General features: G+C 37.9%; 1 protein-coding gene across 4 annotated transcripts in view; it reads left to right on the top strand.

Moving 5' to 3' along the window:
- Window positions 1–23,542, top strand: part of ralgapa2 (Ral GTPase activating protein catalytic subunit alpha 2) — a 462,100-nt gene extending 438,558 nt beyond the window's left edge. For all 4 annotated transcript variants that reach the window (XM_033026192.1, XM_033026194.1, XM_033026193.1 and 1 more), the window contains one exon: window positions 17,578–23,542. The gene's annotated coding sequence lies outside the window, so the exon portion shown is untranslated. The remainder of the gene's footprint in view (window positions 1–17,577) is intronic.
- The last annotated feature ends 329 nt before the right edge of the window (window positions 23,543–23,871 follow it).

Below are 23,871 nucleotides of genomic sequence, written 5' to 3'. Positions count from 1 at the left end.
TCACCTGTGAATGTGTTGCTTAACCTTTCATTTAGGTTATATCGTCCACCTGTTACCTATTTTGTGCACTCATTACCTTTCCCTTTCTCTTTGCGCCAATCCTTGCACCTCACTTTCACACCTTGCTGCATTTGATCAGAAAACGTAGACAAACTGCACTTTCATATATATATTGATTGTGAAAGAAAAATCTAGGCCCAAGTTACAAATCCTTATGATTCCTGGAAGTAACTACAAACCAAAGCAAGTCATTTGGAGCGCAGAAGGTTAAGGGGGGACTTGCTAGAGGTCTTTAAAATGATGAGAGGGATAGACAGAGTTGACGTGGATAAGCTTTTCCCATTGAGAGTAGGGAAGAGTCAAACAAGAGGACATGACTTGAGAATTAAGGGACAGAAGTTTAGGGGTAACATGAGGGGGAACTTCTTTACTCAGAAGGTGGTAGCTGTGTGGAATGAGCTGCCAGTGGATGTGGTGGAGGCAGGTTCGATTTTATCATTTAAAAATAAATTGGATAGGTATATGGACAGGAAAGGAGTGGAGGGTTATGGTCTGAGTGTAGGTAGATGGGACTAGGGGAAAATAAGTGTTCGGCACGGACTTGAAGGGCCGAGATGGTCTGTTTCCGTGCTGTAATTGTTATATGGTTGGTTATATGGTTATTTCTACCCTCTTCAGTCAACGCTTTATCCATGCTGATGTATTAACCAATACCAAAAGTTATTTTTTAATTCAGTGGCAATTTGCGTGGTACCTTTTGCAAGTACAAATATGATATATCCATTTATTTCACTCTTACCAACCCTGCATAAAATATGGATTTATGAAATCTGGTTTTCCTTTACTAAAGTAATGTCAACCACATCCAATCATAATATCATTTTTTTTAGTGCCCTTAACAAAGAATTCCAATATATTCCCAACAACTGATGACAGGCTAACTGGTCTGTGGTTTTCCATCCACCTAATTTCTTGAAATCCATTATTACATTTTCTACATTTAAATCCACGGAGACTATTCTAGAATCAAAGGAATTTTAAAAGGTCACTATTAATGATGTCTTTATCTCTGTGGCCGTACGTTTTTAAACACAAAGATGTTGGCTAAAAGATTTGTCAACATTTAATTCCATTAATTTCCGCAGATTTTCTATTTGCTTTTTAGAATTACTTTTAGTTACTTACTCTCATTAGACGTTTAGTTCCCTACTATCTTCAATATACTTACTATGTATTTTACTGTAGATAGGGCTAAAAAATATTTGTTATATATTAATCCATTTCACAATGTAATTTTTGCTGCCACTGTCTCTAAGGGACCCATGTATTCCTCTTTACCATGCTATAAATTTGTAAAAAGCTCTTATGTATGTATTACAATTATATTTCTTGCTAGTCTAATTTTGCTTCTACTTCTTTGCCAAGTTATTGGTCATGCTTTGGTATTTTCTAAAACTCTCTGTTAGCAGGTTTGATACTCTTTCTAGAAACATTACAAGCCTTTTTTTCTAATACCACTCTTAACCTCATTAGTTAACTATATGTGGATCACTTAAAGAGAATGCATTTTTATTGAGAATTGTAGAATATTCATTTGCATGTTTGTCATTGTTTTTGTGATAGGAAAGCATTTAATTTGGTTAACACATTTCTCCCTCTTCTCTCCCACCCACCCATCATCTCAAATATATGTAATTAGAATTCTATTTGGCACTTCCTCGTTGTATTTTTTCACAAAATAGAGATTAAACTGTTCATAGTGGTCAGAATTTAATTTAATTTAGCTAATTTAACAAACTGCCTTTTTTGTTTTGTTTCTCTAGACATATATCACAGTGTTTAGTCATGTTAATAACCATCAATATTACTTTAATTAATTTACATAATCATATTCCTGGACCTCTTTGTTCTGCCATCCCTTTTATATACTTTCCAAAAATTGTGAATTTTGTTATTCTTACCAATATGCACGACCTAGCATTCAAAAGTTCATTTTTCAAAAAAATAACCGTTCTACTAATTTCCACTAAATTGTTGCGTATTGGATTTTTAATGGCTATTATCAAGAACCAAGGTTTATAATATTTTTTGTATGTGATGACTTACACTAAACATGATAACCCTAGTTAAGTATAAACTCTGTATTGCTAATATCCTTGGTCATACTCTATTGTGCCTAATTTATAATAATATATATTTTGATACAATCAATCCACAGTAGCAGAAAATAATTAATTACACTTAAATATATTAAATCATCTACTCATGCAACATTTTTCTAAAATATTGGATTGGTCTGTGCCACTCATCAGCCAGTGGTGCTAAAAGAAAAAGAAAACATGAAATAGACGTCCATTCACTCCAGAGATGCTATCTGACCAGCTGAGCTACTCCAGCACATTGTGTTATCTCCCAGAATCTGGAGTCAGCCATTCAGCCCCTCGCATCTCTTCTGTAAGTTGAATAGGCAGAGGAGCAGAATGAAGCCATTCAGCCCATTGTGTCTACTCCGCCATTCAATCATGGCTGATCTATTTTCCCCTCTCAACCCCATTCCCCTGCCTTATGCCCATAACCTTTGACATTCTTACTATTCAACAATTTGTCAATCTGTACTTTAAAAATACCCAATGATTTGGCCAACACATCCGTCTGTGGCAATGAATTCCACAGATTCATCACCCGCTTACGAAAGAAATTCCACCTCATCTTCTTTCTGAAGTTTCCATCCTTCATTAAGATCATGGTTGTGTTTAAACCTCGGCTCCACTCTCTTGTATTAAGCCCCATAATCCCTTGATTCCCTCTGTAGTCAGAAATCTATTGATCACTGTCTTGAACAGACTGAACAACTGAGCCTGCACATCCCCCTGTAATAGAGAGGTTCACTAACCCTGAGTAAAGAGGTTTTGTTTCTTCACGGTCCTTAATAACTGACTTCTGGTTTTGAACATCTCACCCAGGGAAATCTTTATCTTTGCATCTAGCCTATTAACCCCTGTAAGAACTCTGTCTGTTCCAAAGGGGTCACCTCTCATTCTTTCATACTCCAGTGAGTGGGGCACTTTTCTGCTTAATTTCTCCTTGTAAAACAAACTTACCGTTACTGAATCAAACTGGTATAACCTTGTTGTTTTCACTCTATTGCAATTCCTGCTCGAGTAAGGAAACCAGTCTTGTGTGTAATATTCAAGGCACAGTCTCACCAAAGCCTGATAAAAATCAAATTAAGATTTGACTAGTCTTATACTCAAATTTCTTGCAATACAAGCTGAACTAAATATTCCCCTTCCTAACTGTACCCGCGTGTGATCGGGTCCCGCTGAACACTTTTCCATCCATCACCATTCAAGATCTACTTTAAAAGTGGCAATGTCACATTTTTCCACATTATACTCCATCTGCCTGTCTTCATCTGTTCACTTAACCTTTATTCCCTTCAGTTCTTCTGCATTCTTCTAACAACTCTCACTGCCACTCGACTTTGCAATAATCAATGAAGTTGGATACGTCCCCTCAGCCATTGATATTGATTCTGAATAGCTGGGGCCCCAACATCGATTTGTATGGATAATTCTCATGCTTTGGGAATATTTTCAAGTCCAGATGCAGCCTCTGAGGCTCTGACCATCAACCACGAACTGTTCAAAACACAGCCTTTGTCTCAAGCAACAAAACAGTCAAAACTGAAGGTCATAGCCTCCAGGCAATTCAGATATATGTCTAAATGCTGCTATTCCCCTCAGAATTTGGAATGCCTCTTGTCAGGTCACTCTTTATCCTCCTCTGGTCTGGTATGGTACTTTTATTTGTCACTTATACCGAGGTGCAGTGAAATTCATTTTTGTAAACAGTTCAGTACAAGTATCACAATACATAAGCACTTGGATACATCTTAGATCAGCATCTCATATACAGTACAAGTGTATAACAGTAATACACTAAGACAATATACAGGGTCGCCAATTAAGCACTATTTCCACTACTCCAAGAAAACTAAAACCCAGTCTATGCAGTCTCTTTATAAATGAAATGCTGTAATTCATGGTTCAATCTTGGAGATGAAGAATGCTGTGAGTTCTTCAATTTATTTTAAATTGGAAATTAAGTTATATGTAGACAGGGTTAATGAGAAATAGAGTGGTAACTGGTTAGTTTCTAGTCAAGTTGCTGATTGCACATTGAAAGACTTTTCTTTAGACAAGCTCTTTCTCATCTGCCATATGAGAAAATGTAAAACAATTGCAATGAATGCATACACAGTCATTCAGTTCAACCTAAAGGAAACAAGTAATGTTGATCTAACCCCTGCCGTCTGATTGTGGCATAATAAAGAGCCTGAATAATTAGAGTTTGTACCAGTCAGATTGCAGGTGGAATTATGATATCTTATGAAAGGAAGCATTTATCAGTTTGTGGTTATCGTTCGTCTATACTGCAGCTGTTGCCCTAACAGTCCCTCGTTTTTTTTTGGATCACAGAGTGTTTCAAGGTTGATTGCATGGCATGAGTAGCCAGAAGGGAAGTTTGACTGATGGAATGTGCAAGCATAAAAGGCTAAAGGAATGTTGTGGGTGGTTAAGCCTAACTAGGTGTGTCTGCAGCACATACAGTGCCCTCCGTAATGTTTGGGACAAAGACCCATCGTCTATTTATTTGCCCCTGTACTCCACAATTTGATATTTGTAATAGAAAAAATCACATGTGGTTAAAGTGCACATTGTCAGATTTTAATAAAGGCCATTTTTATACATTTTTGTTTCACCATGTAGAAATTACAGCAATGTTTATACATAGTCCCCCCATTTAAGGGCACCATAATGTTTAGGACACACAATGTCATGTAAATGAAAGTAGTCATGTTTAGTATTTTGTTGCATATCCTTTGCATGTAATGACAAAGTCTGCGATTCATGGACATCACCAGTTGCTGGGTGTCTTCTCTGGTGATGCTCTGCCAGGCCTGTATTGCAGCCATCTTTAGCTTATGCTTGTTTTGGGGGCTAATACCCTTCAGTTTTCTCTTTGGCATATAAAAGGCATGCTCAATTGGGTTCAGATCGGGTGATTGACTTGGCCACTCAAGAATTGACCATTTTTTAGCTTTGAAAAACTCCTTTGTTGCTTTCGCAGTATGTTTGGGATCATTGTCTTGATGTAGAATGAACCGCCAGCCAATGAGTTTTGAGGCATTTGTTTGAACTTGAGCAGGTAGGACGTGTCTATACACTTCAGAATTCATTATGCTACTACCATCAGCAGTTGTATCATCAATAAGTGAGACAGTACTTTCAGCAGCCATCGAGCTGAGAGCTCTCTTATACCTGCACTAAGGAGGCAATTAAACACACCTGAGCAATTACAAATGCCTGTGAAGCCATGTGTCCCAAACATTATGGTGCCCAGAAATGGGGTGACTATGTATAAACACAGCTTTAATTTCTACATGGTGAAACCAAAATGTATAAAAATGGCCTTTAATAAAATATGACAATATGCACTTTAACCACATGTGATTTTTTTCCTATTACAAATCTGAAATTGTGGAGTACAGAGGCAAATAAATAAATGATGGGTCTTTGTCTCAAACATTATGGAGGGCACTGTATGCTTGCCTCTGTGTGTCACATTACTTTTAAGTGCAATCAGTCTCTTTGTTGTGAAAGATCTTGCATGGAAGTTGCTCGTGCTTGCCTGGTGGGGGTGATTTTGAGTTGCTCGACCATCTGCCACTTCAGTAAATACAGGACCTAACAGGCCGAAAGTAGAAGTCTGTGGCCAGCTCATACTTCTGCACTGATAACCAATCAGCATAACAGATCAAAACAAAACTCTTTGCATATGGGTGAATGTACTGGAGAGAGTATTCTCTTCTGTGTCTTATGTTTCACTTGGATAATGCACTCTGGAAATAGAAATTCAGTGTCAAAAAGTTGTATTCTCTGTGTGCCCCGAGAGCAGTTAAGGTGTACAGTACTGCAGCTGTTTTTTAATCTTTTCTCTGAATTAAATTGCATTGTCCATCGTTGCTATTATTCACTGAGCTGCTGCGGAAATGTCTTTCAACCAAGTGAACAAATTTGCACAATCGTATGCAAACTTGATGAGCAAGTATCTGCGTGTTCCAATTAAAATGCTTTCTACAGGATGTCAAACAACAAGATAATAGAGGCGTTTATATGTCGTTGCAGCACCTGCTAATCATCTGGTTCAGAACTTGCTTGCTACAATAGAGAAAGTACATGTTCCATGTTTTACATCTGCAGATGGTAGTTAGCAAAAGTAACAACATTTTCCATAAAATTATTCTAATCACACAGCATATTTGAATGAAAATATAAATGCATTTACTTCGTATTGTCTCCTACGAAACTTTTTTTTACTGTCTAACAATTATGCCGTGCTTTCAAGACAAAAAAAACCAGTGAAGAATGAGTGCTGACTAATAAAGGGAGCAGATCGGGACGCTCCAAATGAAAGGAGAGGGCCGGCCAGGTGGAGTGCCTCAGGCAGCGATTTCTGATGTGTGGATGAAACAGGCTGAAGGCTCTGCAACAGCCGAAAAAGTGAAGTAAAATAACTTATGTGAACGAGCAAAAGAGAAGCACAGGGAGAGTGTAAGCATAAGCAAGAATGAGCAGTGGTTAGTGATCAAGAATAAAGACTTGGATAATTGTGGAAAAGAGAGGCAGTTATAGTAAGAGATGAGGCAGTGTAATAGAATAGTGAATGGCCTGGATAGAGTGGATGTGAAGAGGATGTTTCCACTAGTGGGAGTCTAGGATCATAGGTCATAGCCTCAGAATAAAAGGACATACCTTTAGGAATGAGATGAGGAGGAATTTCTTTGACTAAAGAGGGTGGTGAATCTTGAATTTGGTGACCATGTCCATGGATATTTTTAAGGCAGAGATTCATAGATTCTTGTGTCAGAGGTTATGGGGAGAGGGCAGGAAAATGGGGTTCAGCGGGAAAGATAGATCAGCCATGATTGCGGAGTAGACTTGATGGGTTGAATGGAATAATTCTGCTCACATAACCTATGAACTTAAACAAGAAAAGTGGAATGAGAAAATACTTCCAGGGGGACGACAAATATATGCAAATAATTTATTTGCAATCATGGCTGATCTATCTTTCCCTCTCAACCCCATTCTCTGCTATATATATCTATATATATATATCTATATATATATATCTATATATATATATCTATATATATCTATATCTATATATATCTATATATCTATATATATATATCTATATATATATATCTATATATCTATATATCAAGTACAAGACCCAAAGGCTATTATTGCAATCCAGGACACATGATGGTTGAAGCAATCTGTGATGAAGAATTGGTGTTGATTAAATAGTATCCAAGTATGAAGGTGATTTTATTCAAGATACGTGTTAATTAAGCCAGGTCCTAAGGACAAAGGAAAGTGGAGGACCTTTGGCCTGCCAAACAATTGGTTCAAAATTAGGCAGGTTTGAGATGATTGAAGGTTGAGGAAAGAAGGTTTGCTTCTATAACCAAGTTGATGGGAGATCATGGCTGACCAACTGGTCTGGATGAATTAAATAAGGCAGTTGTGATTCTTGAGATTAAATGTGCCTATCAAGCTGCCCGAGGGAAGAGCCTAACTTCTAGACTGGCTGACCATCCAGCTGGAAGTCTAAGAACAGCATAAGTTACAATTTGTGGTTGAAGATTCCCATGGACATTGTTGGCCCTAATGGCTGGTACAAGGCTTGACTCAGGCTTTGGTTTGCGCTACTTTGGCAGTGGGCCAAATGAAAATTCTCTTCTGCCAAGCTTTCCTTCAACTTAAAGGAGCATGAGAGAGAATGTAAACATTGAACTGTTGAATCCACAGCCGATGCAATGGGCCTTTTTTATTTATAGCACCGTAAGTGAGGGTCAATGAATTAGCACTGCACAAAACTATCGCCCACCAACTCTTCCCACTGATCCTTGCGTTACCCCATCCATTACCCAAGTTTTAGATGAGACAGAAAATGTAAGAGAAGCATATTTACAGCAGGATCTGGAATCCGCTCAGATAAATTCACTCAAAGCACAGTGTAGCACGATACTGAACGTGGAAGGGTCTTTTTTTATTTAATGCTTCTTGGAAGCAGACAACAGTTGGGTCATATTTAAGGCAATCAAAAATGTACAGTAAAGCAGCAGGCTAATAAAATGCGGCAATGACCATTATCTTATCGCAACCTACAACCCAGTGGGTAATTATGCATTTATTATTTTGCAGACTGTTTCAACATGAGGGAAAGGCAGGTGCTGTCTTTCCTGTCAGACCGACTACCTAGAATTTAGATAGGTTAAAAAGGATTGTCTTGTATAAATCTTTTGTTTGTTATTATGCAGAAAGGCAGTTGTATGAAGGATTTGGATAATTAATTTCACTGATTAATGATCTTTCAGTTCTATTTTTCCAGCAGTGGGTTTTTCATGATGAGTGTTATCTAGTGTATTGTGTCTGCACTGTGAATTCTCTTGTAATTCCCACTGACTGGAGACTGCAGCACTGCATCACAGCTAAAGTTTTTTTTCTAAGTTTGTATGTTTGTGTCAAATAGAAAAAGTATTTGTTTCAAAAATTTAAATCTCATAATACTTATCCAATTGTCATGTGTTTTTTGATTTCCTTGATTTGTTGTCTAGTAGAAAATGTCTAAAGTATAACTGTCAAGATACCATCTGTTCAAAGTTTGTGGAAGGTGAATTCGATTGATGTTTCATAAGACATTGCAAGATTTGTATTTGTAATTCACTATTTTTATATAAATCTTTGGCAACTTTCTGCTTTTTCACAGACAAGGCGAACCCTGATTGTCAATATTGAATGAGCAAATCATTGATTTACTTTACTTTAGAGATAGTGTACGGAAACAGTCCCTCGACCCATCGAGTCCGCGGCAACCCACGATCACCCTGTACACTAACACTATCATAGAAACATAGAAAATAGGTGCAGGGGTAGGCCATTCGGCCCATTGAGCCTGCACCGCCATTCAATATGATCATGGCTGATCATCCAACTCAGTATCCTGTACCTGCCTTCTCTCAATACCCCCTGATCCCTTTAGCCAAAAGGGCCACATCTAACTCCCTCTTAAATATAGCAAATGAACTTGGTTCTTGGTTCTTGGTTTCTTGGTCCTCCAAAATATTCCAAATGGAATTTAAACTGGAGGTGGTGAAGGGAGGGATTAAGCCAGAAAGGGTTATTGGGAAGAAAGAGCTACTTTAAATTTAGTTGCATCTGGTTGGGTAACTATAGTTGGGTGAGATTATTCCATGCTTTAATTGTGCGGGGGAAGAACAAATTGCTGTACACATCTGTCTTTGTAGCTGGGATCACAAATTGGATCGAATGCCCTCGTCTGCTCCTAATTGGTTTGGGTTTGGTGTAGGTCTTGTTGTCTATGTCGAGCTGACCATTTAACATTTTGTAAAAAACGGTCAAACGGTGAGCTTCACGTCTGTCTTGGAGAGGCCTCAACTTCCTTCTGTGGCAGAGAATTCTAGAGATTCACCACTCTCTGTGTGAAAAATGTTTTTCTCATCTCGGTCCTAAAAGATTTCCCCTTTATCCTTAAACTGTGATCTCTTGTCCTGGACTTCCCCAACATCGGGAACAATCTTCCTGCATCTAGCCTGTCCAACCCCTTAAGAATTTTGTAAGTTTCTATAAGATCCCCCCTCAATCTTCTAAATTCTAGCGAGTACAAGCCGAGTCTATCCAGTCTTTCTTCATATGAAAGTCCTGACATCCCAGGAATCAGTCTGGTGAACCTTCTCTGCACTCCCTCTATGGCAAGAATGTCTTTCCTCAGATTTAGAGACACCTCCTACACCTTGGGGACAATTTTCAATTTTAACTTACAAACCTGTACATCTTTTGAGTGTGGGAGTAAACTGGAGCACCCAGAGAAAACCCTCCCAGTCTCAGGGAGAGTGTACAAACTCTGTACCTTTGGAATATAAACCCATGTGGCTGAGTCAAATAAAGGTTGCCAATTTATAAACAATTAAAATTTGATATGTGCAAAATATCAAAATTAGAGGAACACAGTTTATTTGGCAGGTGAACTTTATTGAGATGACATAACATTTTCTTTCATCATTGGTTATCAGATACTTTGTAAAATAACAATTTACGACACCTGTCAGACTTCCTTTAAAAAGAGAAAATGCTGAAAATGTTCAGCAAATCAGGCAGCATCAAAGAAGGAAAGGCAGCCAAAGTTTCAGATTAGGAACATCAAAACTGGGCAAAGTTTAAAATGTAGAGAGAGGATGAAAATAAAATAAATTAAACATCTTTGGGATTGTTCTGCAATTGAGTAGAAAGCAGGCTAGGACTCTATTCCTTGGAGTCCAGGAGGATGAAAGGTGATCTTATAGAGGTGTACAAAATCATGAGAGGAATAGATCGGGTAGATACAATCTTGAATAGAGGAGAAGAATCAAGAACCAGAGGGCATGGGTTTAAGGTGAGGGAGGAAAGATTTAATAGGAATCTGATAGGACAGGTTTAGAGGCCCAAAGGCAGGTAGGGGGGACTTGTGTAGATAGGACATGTTGGCCGGTGAGGGCAAGTTGGGCCGAAGGGCCTCTTTCCATGCTGTAAGACTCTGAGTCTAAAGAAGGATTAAATGACAAAGGAGATGATGGTGGAAGGCAAAGAGAAGGCATGTAAAAAATCTCTTACATACCAAACATTAAAGATCGGTATGTATTAGAGCAGCAGAGGTTTAGTTTAGAGATTCAGCGTGGTCCAACAAGTCAGTGTTGACCAATGATCACCTTTATAGTAGTTCTATCCTACACACTGGGGACAATTTACAGAAGCCAATTAGCCTACAAACCTGCATGTATTTGGAATGCGAGAGGAAACCGGAGCGCCTGGAGAAAAACCACGTGGTCACAGGAAAACGCGCAAACTCTGTACAGAGTACCCGTATTCGGAATCAATCCCGGGTTTCCGGTGCTCTAAGGCAGCAACTCTACCGCTGCACGACTGTGCCACCCTGAACTTTTAACAAAAACTGTTGGACTTGGGTTTGGAGGCCATGCTGTGCCCAACAATATGTCTAAACCATTTTTCAGCAAATATATGTGGCCCTCCATGCTAGCGAGCAAATAAAACTGCATTTCTACTGAACCCAAATCTTAATATCACTTTTCTGATCTGAGATTATAAAGGAATAAAACCTTAATGCTAGGTGTTTGCAAGCCAGTGTATTGACAGATTACTTCATAAATAGTTCATTTCTGGTGCCAACTTGAAACATGGAGAGAGGTATGTTCATCAGTATTGCCTCTTGAGTTTAAGGAATAGGATTTCATTTGTCGTCTGACCATGTACACAAGGAATAAAATCAATGCATGGTTATCCTGTAACAGATATCTGATAACTGCTTGTGTTGCCTTTGCATGTTTAATTTTCATTGATCGTCCTGTTCAAACTAGTTGGTGCATTATAGAGCATGGTTCTATTAGTTTCATTGGTACATTCTAACTATTTAAAGTGGACTAAAGACAACACATGATGCGGAAGTTCATCAAACTGCTATTTTATAGAGGGGCTGGAAAAGGCTGTTTAGGCTGTCATTTCATTGTTGGTTTCATTTTCTTACATTGCACTTTAATGTGAAGATAGACACAAAATGCTGGATTAACTCAGCAGGTCAGGCAGCATCTCTGAAGAAAAAGAATAGGTGACATTTCGGGATGAGATCCTTCCAATGGGTTGCATTAGCTGATATGCTTATACACAGTACCACAAAAACTGTCTTAACGACTATCTGGAGTAAACCCTCGTTATAAGGGACCATAGGAGAGGAAATGGTGTCCGTTATTGCCGATTGTCTGCTTTAACCAAGTACTGTATTATCATTGTATGTACGCGGGTTCCCCTCTTCCATTATAGATGAAGCTCTCACTGGGGTCCCTTCGATATCCCGCGGCTCTGCTCTTATTCCCCCTCCCCCCATTCGTAACAAGGACAGAGTCCCCCTTGTCCTCACCTTTCACCCCATCAGCCGTCGCATACAGCATATAATCCTCCAACATTTTTGCCACCTCCAACGGGATCCCACCACTGGCCACATCTTCCCATCTCCACCGCTTTCTGCTTTCCTCAGAGACTGTACCCTCCGCAACTCCCTGGTTAACTCATCCCTTCCCACCCAAACCACCCCCTCCCCAGGTACTTTCCCCTGCAACCGTAGGAGATGCAACATCTGTCCCTTTACCTCCCCCCTCGACTCCATCCAAGAACCTCAACAGACTGTCCAGGTGAGGCAGAGGTTCACTTGCACCTCCTCCAACTTCATCTACTGTATCCGCTGTTCCAGGTGTCAACTTCTCTACATTGACGAGACCAAGCACAGGCTCGGCGATCTTTTCGCTGAACACCTCTGCTCAGTCCATCGTAACCTACCTGATCTCCCGGTGGCTCAGCACTTCAACTCCCCCTCCCGTTCTCAATCCGACCTTTCTGTCCTGGGCCTCCTCCTTTGTCAGAGTGAGGCCCAGCGCACATTGGAGGAACAGCACCACAAATTTCGCTTGGGTAGTGTACACCTCAGCGGTATGACATTGACTTCTCTAACTTCAGATAGCCCTTGCGAGCACAATCAAGTAAGATCAAATAGAACAAGTTGCCCTACAACTTTAGGCTGTGCACGCCATACGCAAGAAGAAGAAGAAGAAGAAGATAGCCCTTGCTTTCTCTCTCCATCCCCTTCCCAGTTCTCCTACTAGTCGTACTGTCTCAGCCTACATTCTATCTTTGTCCCGCCCCCTCCCCTGACATCAGCCTGAAAAGGATCTCGACCCGAAACATCAGCCATTCCTTCTCTCCAGAGATGCTGCCTCACCCGCTGAGGTACTCCAGCATTTTGTGTATACCTTCCATTCTAATGGGGTTCCGTTAAAACAAGGGTTCACCGTATTTGAAAAATATTGATATTTCTCACATATACGATACATATAATAGGATCACAGATCAACTCTAATCTTATTGAATGGTGAAACATATTTGAGTGTCTTCTTCTATCCCTATTCACTCCACACCTACTCAGTGGGTATGTTTAAGGCAGAGATGGAAAGATTCTTGACTAGTACAGGTGTCAGAGGTAATGGGGAGAAGGCAGGAGAATGGGGTTAGAAGGGAGAGATAGATCAGCCATGATTGAACGGCAGAGTAAACTTGATGGGCCGAATGGGCGAATTCAATTCCAATCACTTATGACACCCTATTCTTTCCTCTCGCCCAACCCCAAGTCCAGATTATTGCAATGCGTGACCCATTTACCAGCCAAAGGGCAATATGTGTATTTTAAGACTACTAATGGAATGAAACAAACTATTACCCAATTATGAAAGAATGTTAGGGATGCTAAAACAACATTATTATTACAATATAATTTACACTCGGACTCAACATGAACCACAAATGTTGAATTCACGATAGTTGAAAGATTCGATTGATTACACAATGATCTGAAAGAATATATTCAAATGGAGGCAGCTGACAGACAGAATTGAATGAAGCAGAAATATTTCAAATGACTGTTATTTGGAAGGACTAAAAATGCAATACAACATTGGGGTATGATTATTATCTGTAAACTGCTGAATTTCACCACTGAAGATGGTGAAAATAAATTGGATAGGCATATGGATGAGAAGGGAATGGAGAGTTATGGTATGAGTGCAGGCAGGTGGGACTAAGGGAAAATAATTGTTCGGCACGGACTTGTAGGGCCGAGATGGCCTGTTTCCGTGCTGTAATTGTTATATGGTTATATGGTTATAAGATAGACACAAAATGCTGGAGTAACTCAATGGGGACAGGCAGCATCTCTGGAGAGAAGGATTGGGTGACGTTTCGGGTCGAGGCGCTTCTTAAGACGAGTTCCTTCCTACTCATTTCATCACTGTGTCTCTTGGTGTTTCTGCAAACTATTGGCCTGTTTAGGCCTGTTTAGCTTGTGAACCTTTTTGCTGTTTGTGTGTAGTATCAAACTGTGATGCATGACTAATTTGGGGGGGGGGGTGGCAGAGCTGTAAATACACTCTTCTCAAGCTTACCCCCTCCCTCAGTCTAGTTCAGTCAAAAACCACTGAGTCAAGCACTGGAACAACTAATCTTTATTTTTCGATTGAACAACAAATTCCCCTATACGATACCTAAACCACTGCGGGTTCGATCCTTGCATCTGCCTGGCAAAGCCCTTCAGCCTCGTGCAAGCAGAAATACTCCAAAAGGTCATGCAGTCCCAAGCGCACTTCCAGAAGTTCGACTTTGATCTTAGATGGATACACCTTTTATAAATCTACGAACCTTGAGGGGCCGAACTACATAGGGGTTGTCTCTTTACAATCCAATCAAACATATTAATTACATCAGTACATTATTGACAGTTCCCCAAACCAATAACAGAATATCCCATACATTTCTGCAGGAGAAGCATCTGGAAGGAAGCTAACTTAACAGAATAATGCAACATTTACCCTGGAACACTTTAGCCAATCAACAAACAACAGGGTAACTGTCTCGCAACAATATTTACAATGTTGTTGCAGTAATTCAATCACATTAATGCAATTAAGTTTGTTTGCAGAGTTTTAATACATTTTATCAATTAAGGGGAAATGAGAACACCTGGATTTTTCACCCTTACATATCAATCTGATGCTCAGACTGATCGGCGCCATCCACAGCCTGTAAATTTCCACTGACAAAGGTTAAGCAATTCTGACGAATGCAGGGATCCTCCATTTTATTGTGTCTTTAATTTGTTCAATATTAACAGAGCCCAGGGTCACAGTTTTAAGTATAAGGGGTAGGCCATTTAGGACTGAGATGAGGAAAAACTTCTTCACCCAGAGAGTTGTGAATCTAATAATAATAATAAAAATAATAAATACTTTATTGATCCCCTCAGGGAAATTCAGATGTCCAGAAGCCAACAACCAACAAACCCACACATTCAGAACGAAAGCAGACAAAAAAAGACATAAAATACAATATGGACAATACCTGAAAGCAATAAATACTTAAAATGACCCACTAATTAACTATTAAAAATGCAAAAGCATCCCCATACAGCTTATAAAATCTAATGGCTGCAGGGGTGAAAGATCTCCTGAACTGCTCCGTTCTACAGCGCTGGGAGAGGAGCCGGTTGTTGTTCTGAGTGCTCTTTTGACCCTCCAGAATTACATGGAGGGGGTGCCCGGAGTTGTCGAGGATGAACTGCAACTTGCACCTCATACGCCTCTGAAGCACATCCACCACAGAGTCCACTCTCCCCCCCAGCACTGAGCTAGCTCGTTTTACCAGCTTGTCTAACATCTTGCTGTTTTTAGCACTGATGTTGTTACCCCAGCAGACAACAGCGTAAAAAATGACACTTGCAACCACAGTATTGTAAAACATGTACAGCATATCATCGCGCACATTGAAGGATCTGAGCCTTCTGAGGAAATAGAGTCTGCTCTGTTCTTTTTTGTCGAGGGCATCGGTGTTGACAGACCAGTCCAGTTTGTTATCAAGGTGTACTCCCAGATATTTATATGTCTACACCACCTCAATGTCCGGTGTTGACCGCCTGAAGGGGGAGCTTGGACCTGCCGAAGTTAACAACCATCTCTTTGGTCTTGGTTGTATTCAGGATGAGACAGGATGAGAATCTGTGGAATTCTCTGCCACGGAAGGCAGTAGAGGCTAATTCACTGGATGCTTTCAAGAGTGAGTTAGATTTAACTCTTAGGGTTAAAGGAATCAAGGGTTATGGGGGAAAAAGCAGGAAAATGGGTACTGATTTTAGATGATCAGCCATGATCATATTGAATGGCAGTGCTGGCTCGAATGGCCAAATGGCCTACTCCACCTATTTTTCAGTGTTTCTATGATATAATTTATTTAATCTTACAGCATTCAATGACACAGATATTGTGCTTAAATATAAGGGGCCAGTTTGATCTTTAGATTCTAGTATTTAAAATACAATGTTAGTCCATACTAATTTAGAATCTCCTTTTTTTGGAAATATTTGAAATAATTATTTTAATCTAAATAGCGACACCATAAAAGCATTTGGAACAGCTCCAAAATATTTGTTTATTTGGCTTATTACAAATACATTGATGTAGAATATCCCAATAAATACAATGGATTTCATTTCTCATTTAATAATCTGTGAAATCCTTGCTACCATTAAGATGTATAGCTTATTTGGCCCAAAATCTACCACATTATTCAGATTAGAGTTAATACTGATATTCTTTAACTGCCATGAACAAAATGTTCATCAAAGTTTTATATTACCTGAACAAAAATGGTATAAAATCCATTTGATCCAATCCATTGGGTACGTCCCTTTTTAAGCCACAAAGTCATACAACACAGAAATAGGCCCAACTTGCCCATGCCGACCAAGATACCACATTTTTGCTGACCCTGCGGTCTGCGCTTGGGCATTTAGCAGTTCACAGAAAAACTGATCAAAAAAAAATGTTTTCCTCCGCTACTTCACATAAACCTAGATATGTGTGTTTGATAATATTAATCTCACTCATTTCTAAGAGTAACAGTCTCAAAGACACAGATGTCTGTGTTAGTTTTGCCCCTGCATTTTGTTATACGATGAACCAGGAGTCAGGTTTCTACTTGGAATACCAGCACAATCCAGTTGAACTGGAGCGAAAAAATCAGAGGATTTTAAAAGAAACTGAGTTTTTCAAAATCACTCGATTTCACAGATTTACGCTGTTTCAAGATACAGTTCACCAAAATAAAGTCCATTCATAAGGCTGGCAAAGCATTTAGGGCATAATTAGACCACTCCACTCTTTACACAAGTTCTGCAAACTGTTCTTTTTTTTAAATGCATCAAAATGTGGCAGAGTTTTTAGATCTAAAAATATTTAATTTATTAAGCAACTGACCTGCGTGCATTGGTACGACTATTCATTGAGTCAGTATACTTTTTGCTCATTTTCAATCATTTGTAAACTGCATTCATCCCAAAGGCAGGACAGGGCATTATTATTGAAAATGTTTGGCTTTAGTGATAATTATTTTTCATTTGTATTAACGAAGTTGCTCCAGGTTACACTGTTAAATCTATCAAGGGGTAAGTATGCACAGAAACTATTCTTTATAGGAGCAGGAGAAGATTTGATATGTGTAAATTAGTTTTACTGACTCTAATCCATCCAGTGCAATTCTAGATAGACAAAAATGCTGGAGTAACTCAGCGGGTCAGGCAGCATCTCTAGAGAAAAGGAATGGGTGATGTTTTGGGTCAGAACCTTTCTTCCGCTGAGAGTCAGGGGAGAGGGAAACTGAAGGTATGAGGAAGTACAAAGAACAGGAATGATAGGTATGAAAAGAGCAAGTCAAGGACAATTCCAACTACATTTTAGATGAACATTTCTGATTTTGCCCTAGAATAGAGATTCTAGCCTCGTTACATTCTTTAAAATTGAACCAACAAACTAATTCCTGATTTTATGCCATTTTCCAGGTTATTTCTGATGGAAGTCAAAGCACTGATGTGGGAACTGGACCAGCAGATCACCTGCCCCCAACACTGCCACACACCACACAAAACGGAGTCTCTGGGGAATCTTGCTGTTCTGCCAGTTCACCTAATAACCATTTAAACTGAGGAATTTTGCAGTGACAAGTTGCAAGCTGAGACTTGCTTTTCCACCTCTTCATTTTTCTACCATTTTACAGTGCTGAGAATGACATTCATTTTAGATATGATTTGAACCTGCTTTCTTTCTTTGATATCAAATTGAACCAGAGAAGTTTCCACAACCTCGGTTGTCATTGGATTCCCCAGATAAGATGCCAATAATATTAAGTTGTTGTGTTAGAAGAGTGACATGTCAGTCTCTCTGCCTCTCATGGGATTAATGTCATGCCCATGCTATAATAATATTAACGTATCACATTATCGTATCACTTGCCATGTACAGTCATTGCTGGCTACATGAAAAGACTATGTGATAACAAGCATACTCATAGAGTCCAACACAATCTGGTATAATTAGGGCAACTCAAAGAGACTGAAAATAGATTCAGCATACCTGTATGGTTGTGGCGCTCGGATATATCAATACCAAACACTCCAAAATATATAAAAATCTTGGCCCTTCAGTGTTTCTAATTGATATTATACCACTTTTGGGAAAGGGAGTTCATTCCTCAATGGTAGACTTGTACGTAATTGTTACTAGGAAGCTTAACAGGATATTAAAAGACAGATGTCATTTCCTGGTATTAAATTTGTGCTGTGCAATATGTGCATATAAGGATGTTTACCATAGCACCTCTTTTGGCTAAGTATTACCTACCTGCCCTCTATCCATTATCTGCCTCCTTTCTTGCATTCCTTTTTATTCATTTCCTAAAATGTGACTACTACAATAACCAAGTACAGGAAAGTGAATTGGAAGTTAAGAGAAGCTCTGCTGCTGAGGACTGGAACATTAAGTGAAGCAGTGGACTGGTCACTTGCATGCACACATCACTTGGTCTCACTGTATTTGACTATTTGCATTGAATTTAAGTGTCCGTGTACAAACAAAGCAAAAAGCCTTTCTCAATTCATTTTATATTGTTTCTTGTAACACCAACATCAAAGAAAGAATAAAGTTCAGATTTATACCTAAGTTTATATGTTGACTTTAAACTATTTGCTCTTTACAAATTATAAGCACAAAATACACCAGGAGGATGATACAAAACAAGAACCTGAGCTAATTTGGAGATTAAAGCATACCATCGGTAGCTTATTTAGAGTATGGCGTATTACTGGACAAAGGTTTATTTGCAATTCTAACAAACCTTTAACCTGAAACTCTTAACTGAGTGCCTCCTGTCAATCATATCCAAGCAAAAACTATACAAATATTTTTTTTTTTTAAAGTGCAACAAAAGAGTTACATTTTCTTGTTCCAATCTTTTTGTGCAGTTTTTGCCTTGTTTGCTTGCCTGATATTTAGTTGTCTTTTCAGAAAGTAATATGGCTGCAGACAATATAATACTTCCAAAGGTGCTGCATTATGGAAATCATTGTTTAATGGCCTAATTCTGAAAATTTTGAATAAACATCCATCAGGTTGTTAAGGGTCTTCGCCACCCAAATAACCTTCACCACGCAGTTCTGAAGCACTGAATTACAGGACCTAAGAACTGATGTTTGTTTTCATTAAGCCGCTAAACAGCAAGAGAACACAGGCAAATCACTGTATGTTTAGATGCCTAATTTGGTAGCTTTTTGAATAAGGATTACCTGTCACTTCTTGTATCTTAAAAATGATGACAAATAGAATAGTAACTCCATTAAAATTATGTCTATATGTGCGTGTGCAGCTCATTTCATTTTATATCATACTCCTGAAAATCTTTGTCTTCCTGTATGCTTCAATCAGCAATTGACATATGGGTTACCTGGACTATTTATAACTCAGATTATGTTTTGTTTGAATACTCTAAACAGAAGATATGTAAGGATTTAATTTGATTTTCCAAATTCAGTCGATGTCTACTAATGTTTTGTTTTGCAATGACAACGTTAATGTTCTGAAGGGATGTTCCTTTGGCGTTCATCTCTAATTATATGGCAGTAGTTTCCTATTGCACTTATACTTTGTGTACCGGTCAAGTGAATGTGTGCTCTTTGGTTGTCAGATGCTTTGTACGATGCTTTATTTTTATTATATATGTAAATATGGAGAAATATTTGAAAGCGGAATATAAGAAAAGCAGCGTTTGTAAGTTATGATTCAAATGTTTCATCTTGCTGTTGGCTTTTGTCAATTATTGTGCTTGTTTTAAAGAAACCAGCGGGAGCCTCCGATGATCATTACTTGGCATTTGGTGCATGAATCTGAGATGCAGTCTTGCAGTGTTATAGTAATTCATGCTTCACGTGACCCCCTTACTTACCAAGTTACAGCTAAGATTGTACCTTCTATCGCACATCATTTGTAAATAATTAGTTGTAAGCCCAACTCTGTTTTATCTGTTTACTTGGTCAACAACTATTTTTAAAGAATATTTCTCAATAGGAACCTACTTTGCAGCGTTTTTACAAATGTTTCTTTAAAATTCTGTAACTTTATAATGTAAAGCAAAATTAAAGATGTGCACCCAGTTTTGAAGATATTTCCTAGTTTGCATGTTCTCCATCTGAAGGTGAAGATTCTCACAAGTTTCCTCCTTGATTTGCTAATAGAAATCCTCAGTTTCTAAAGTTAAATAGTGTCAAGTTAAAGATTCACTTTTTCAATGTGAATGGTCTTCCTGTCTAAATTATGACTTGGTTACTTGATTTATGCCCAGGTGTTTTTGACCTCACAAATAACTTAATTTATGGAATTAGAGAAATTCTAATCCTGATATATTACCAATCAATCTGAAGAGGTTCTTTCATTCAATGTAAACTGCTCAGTTTCTTTCTAGTCGTTTTAGAAGTTTTTGTGGAATTATTTTGAAGCAGAAGATGTCTTCTGTTCAGTGAACAAACCTGCCCTCTTCTGACTTTTCCATTCTAGCGTGTCACCGACTAAATATAGATGCGCGAATCCCTTTGATGAAGATACCACTTTGATAATGCAATATTATTCAGCAATACTTGAACTTTGTTTAATTAATGGGGTTTAACTTAGGGACCTTCAAAAGCAATAAAAACCTAAAGTATTTTTGTTGTCACAATTACTTTACTCCAACGTGCTTAGCTGCTCATTGGATTATTTCTAGTTTTTATTAATGTATCAGAAAATAATGACAATAGTTTCATGTAACACCGGGGCAGTTTATATTTTAAAAATCAAAGATTTGGACAAAAATAACAGGAAAATTTAGTATGGTAATTTTGTAATGATGTATGGTGCTGTTATCCTGCTCGAAAGCCATTTCATATTTATGCTTAAGCAAAAAGTTGCTTGACATCACCCAGGAAAGGTTAGGAACACAAAACATTTAATCCTCATCTTAACTTTTAATGTCAACTTAATATGCTCAAATTTTGTAGAAATGGGTTACCTCAGAATTTTTTGTGTTGTATAAAGGCTGCACTATTTCATTGAAAGCACTGGTCTTGGGGCATTTCACTTCTGAGTTTCCCCCAAAAGACTGAGGTTTCCCTTCTGGGCATAGGAAGGAGATTAGTGAAGCATCACAGCTGAAATTAAAATCATTAATCATGAACATCCATACTTAATCTTACTATAAGATAGAACAAACTATGAGTTTCTTAATCAAAGGGCATCATTGATGAAAATGGTTCTGCATCATAAACTATAATCCAGGAAACCACTTGTACCAGAGAAAATGTAATCAGACAAAATGTTATAATGTAATGCCATGTTTAACTTGAAATACTTTCTGCATAAATTTAAAATAATGCTCAGATCTTGTATGTATACTGTTCAAATGTCTGAACTTTATCCATTTTTTTCTGTTCCAATTAAGAAAGAATGACTAGTTTTACATATTTTGTCACTCATCGGGTGAAGTAAGTCGTACTGTATTTGTGTGTGCTTTCTGATATATTAGGCAGTTGAACTGAGATTTTTAGATGTTGCAGTATTGTGTTTTCATATCTATATATTTCCCAGAAAATATCCCAATATATCCTTGATAAAGCCATAATACCTGTAGGAATATCAGTACAGTGTGGATTTTGAAACCAATCCCTTGGTTATGTTTTCTGGCACCGATTTAAGTTATTTACAAACAGAAATATTTCAATTTATAATGCACCTCTGTCTGACTTTTTGCATTTCTTTCCCTCTTGCCTCCATCCCTAATCTGTTTTCACTGCTGCCTACAGCGTGGAAGCTGGAGAAAATAAAGCTGTTGGAAAGTTTAGTTTGCAAGTTAAGTGGATTTTCCAAAACAGATGAAAAGATGCTTTTAAAAATTCAAAGTTCAAAATTCTGGCTCCAGCAATTCATCCAGCACCATCTTTGAAATAGTCTGGAGATGGGAACTATTTCAGGTTTCCCCAGGAGCATGCTGTCCTAGGTGGTAGGTAAGCCTAATTCCGGTAATCAATTAAATCTTCAGTCTCTTCGCCGCATATGAAATACACATTCTACTGTGCAACTACTTGCATCCAATGCATCTATTTTTGATGGACTAGTTTGTTGCTTTCCCAACTCATTGATATTGTGTTCTTCCAGTTGTTCAAATCATTCTTGTTTTTTAAAAGGATAAATACATGAAATAGTATGCAGTGCCGACTGTATGAACCATCTCTCCCGGGTGATGATGTTTTTAATCATGCAGTGAATTTTAAGCTTAGTTCACTGTCGTATAATAGTTATTGGTACTTGCCTGTGAATATTATAATGAGACTTGTCATTCATCAGAAGGTGTGAGGAAGCTTCCTGAGGATGGTGCAAACACCTCTCTTGAATGGTTCTGCTCAATAGGTTGGCTCAACATCCGGTGCTGCTTGAACAGAAGAAATACTTTAATGTGCACTTTGTTCCTTTTACACATATCACATCCAAACACTGTCACAGTTTATTCTCTACGTGACAGTGTGTTATAGAATGAATTGTATGATTTTACTGGCATGTTGTACAGAAAGGGCAATTTTATCTTTATTCACTTTCCATTTAAAGATGTCTACTGGTGTACATAATACATCAATGCTGCTTAATTAATTTTATGATTCAGAATCTCTACTTTTCCTATGTAGTATTTAAAGGTGGATTTTTTTTTAACACATTCCACCACTATCCAAACAAATAAAGGCAGAGCGTTTATAATTATTATTTTTAAACATTGTTGTGATATCATGCATCCAACGACAAAAGCAGAATCTAGATTATACCCTTTTCAGCAGAAGCTTCATGGAAACATCCTGCTGAACCCATCTCCTTGACCTCGAATAAAGGTGTAGCTCTAAGGTATAAAAAAATAACCTATAATTTCCAAAAAGTTTAAACAACATTTGTGTGTTACCGTATTTGATTGATGGACACAATCTTTTAATTTTAAAAGTTTATAGAATCTATTATAAAACAGGTAATTGAAGTATGAAGCTGACTGTTTTGGCTTTATGCACTAAATTTACTATTGCCATCTCTGTGCAATCATGAGAAAATGTGAATAGCCGTGTAAGCATTAAGAAATTGCATCTTTTTTCTGGTGTGACACATCACCACAAACTGATTTAGGAAAAGGTGAATAACTGGAAAGAAAAATGATGTGGACATTTGCACTCAAACACTTACACATATTGTTGTCATGACACATTTACAAAGACTTTGATTTTGCAAGTTTGCATTTTCAAATAACTCATTTTAGAGTCATTTTCCGTTTCTTAGTCTGTGAAACCATAGATTTTAAAAGGAGGTTGCATTTAAAAATATCAAATGTTTTTAAGGTGAAAGTTCAGCATACCTTTGTTATGTGAATTGTCATGGAAAGGGAATTCATTAAAAATTTTGATTTCAATCCAATCGGTTATGTTTTGGTTTTATTATTACCAATACAATAATTCGAGATTCACTCAAAAATATATAAACTTCGTTGCATATCTACCGGTGTACATAAGATGCTGAATTTCTACTACATTGTCTAAAATTTAAAGGTGGACACAGTTTACTTTTCTTTAAACATTTCTACCAGTAAGAATCACTTGATAATTATCCAAACAAATATAAGTAGATTTTATCTGTTAAAAAGTAGTCACTTTGTCCATTTTAATAAAATTTTATTATTGATTAATATGATTGTGTCAAAAAAGTTGAGGAATTATTGAAATTCTAGTGGCTGTGTGCATAATAGT

This window comes from Amblyraja radiata, chromosome 8 (genome assembly GCF_010909765.2).
Source record: "Amblyraja radiata isolate CabotCenter1 chromosome 8, sAmbRad1.1.pri, whole genome shotgun sequence".
Taxonomy (NCBI): domain Eukaryota; kingdom Metazoa; phylum Chordata; class Chondrichthyes; order Rajiformes; family Rajidae; genus Amblyraja; species Amblyraja radiata.
The sequence above is the reverse complement of the archived record's forward strand: the minus strand, read 5'-3'. Positions and strand labels throughout refer to the sequence as shown.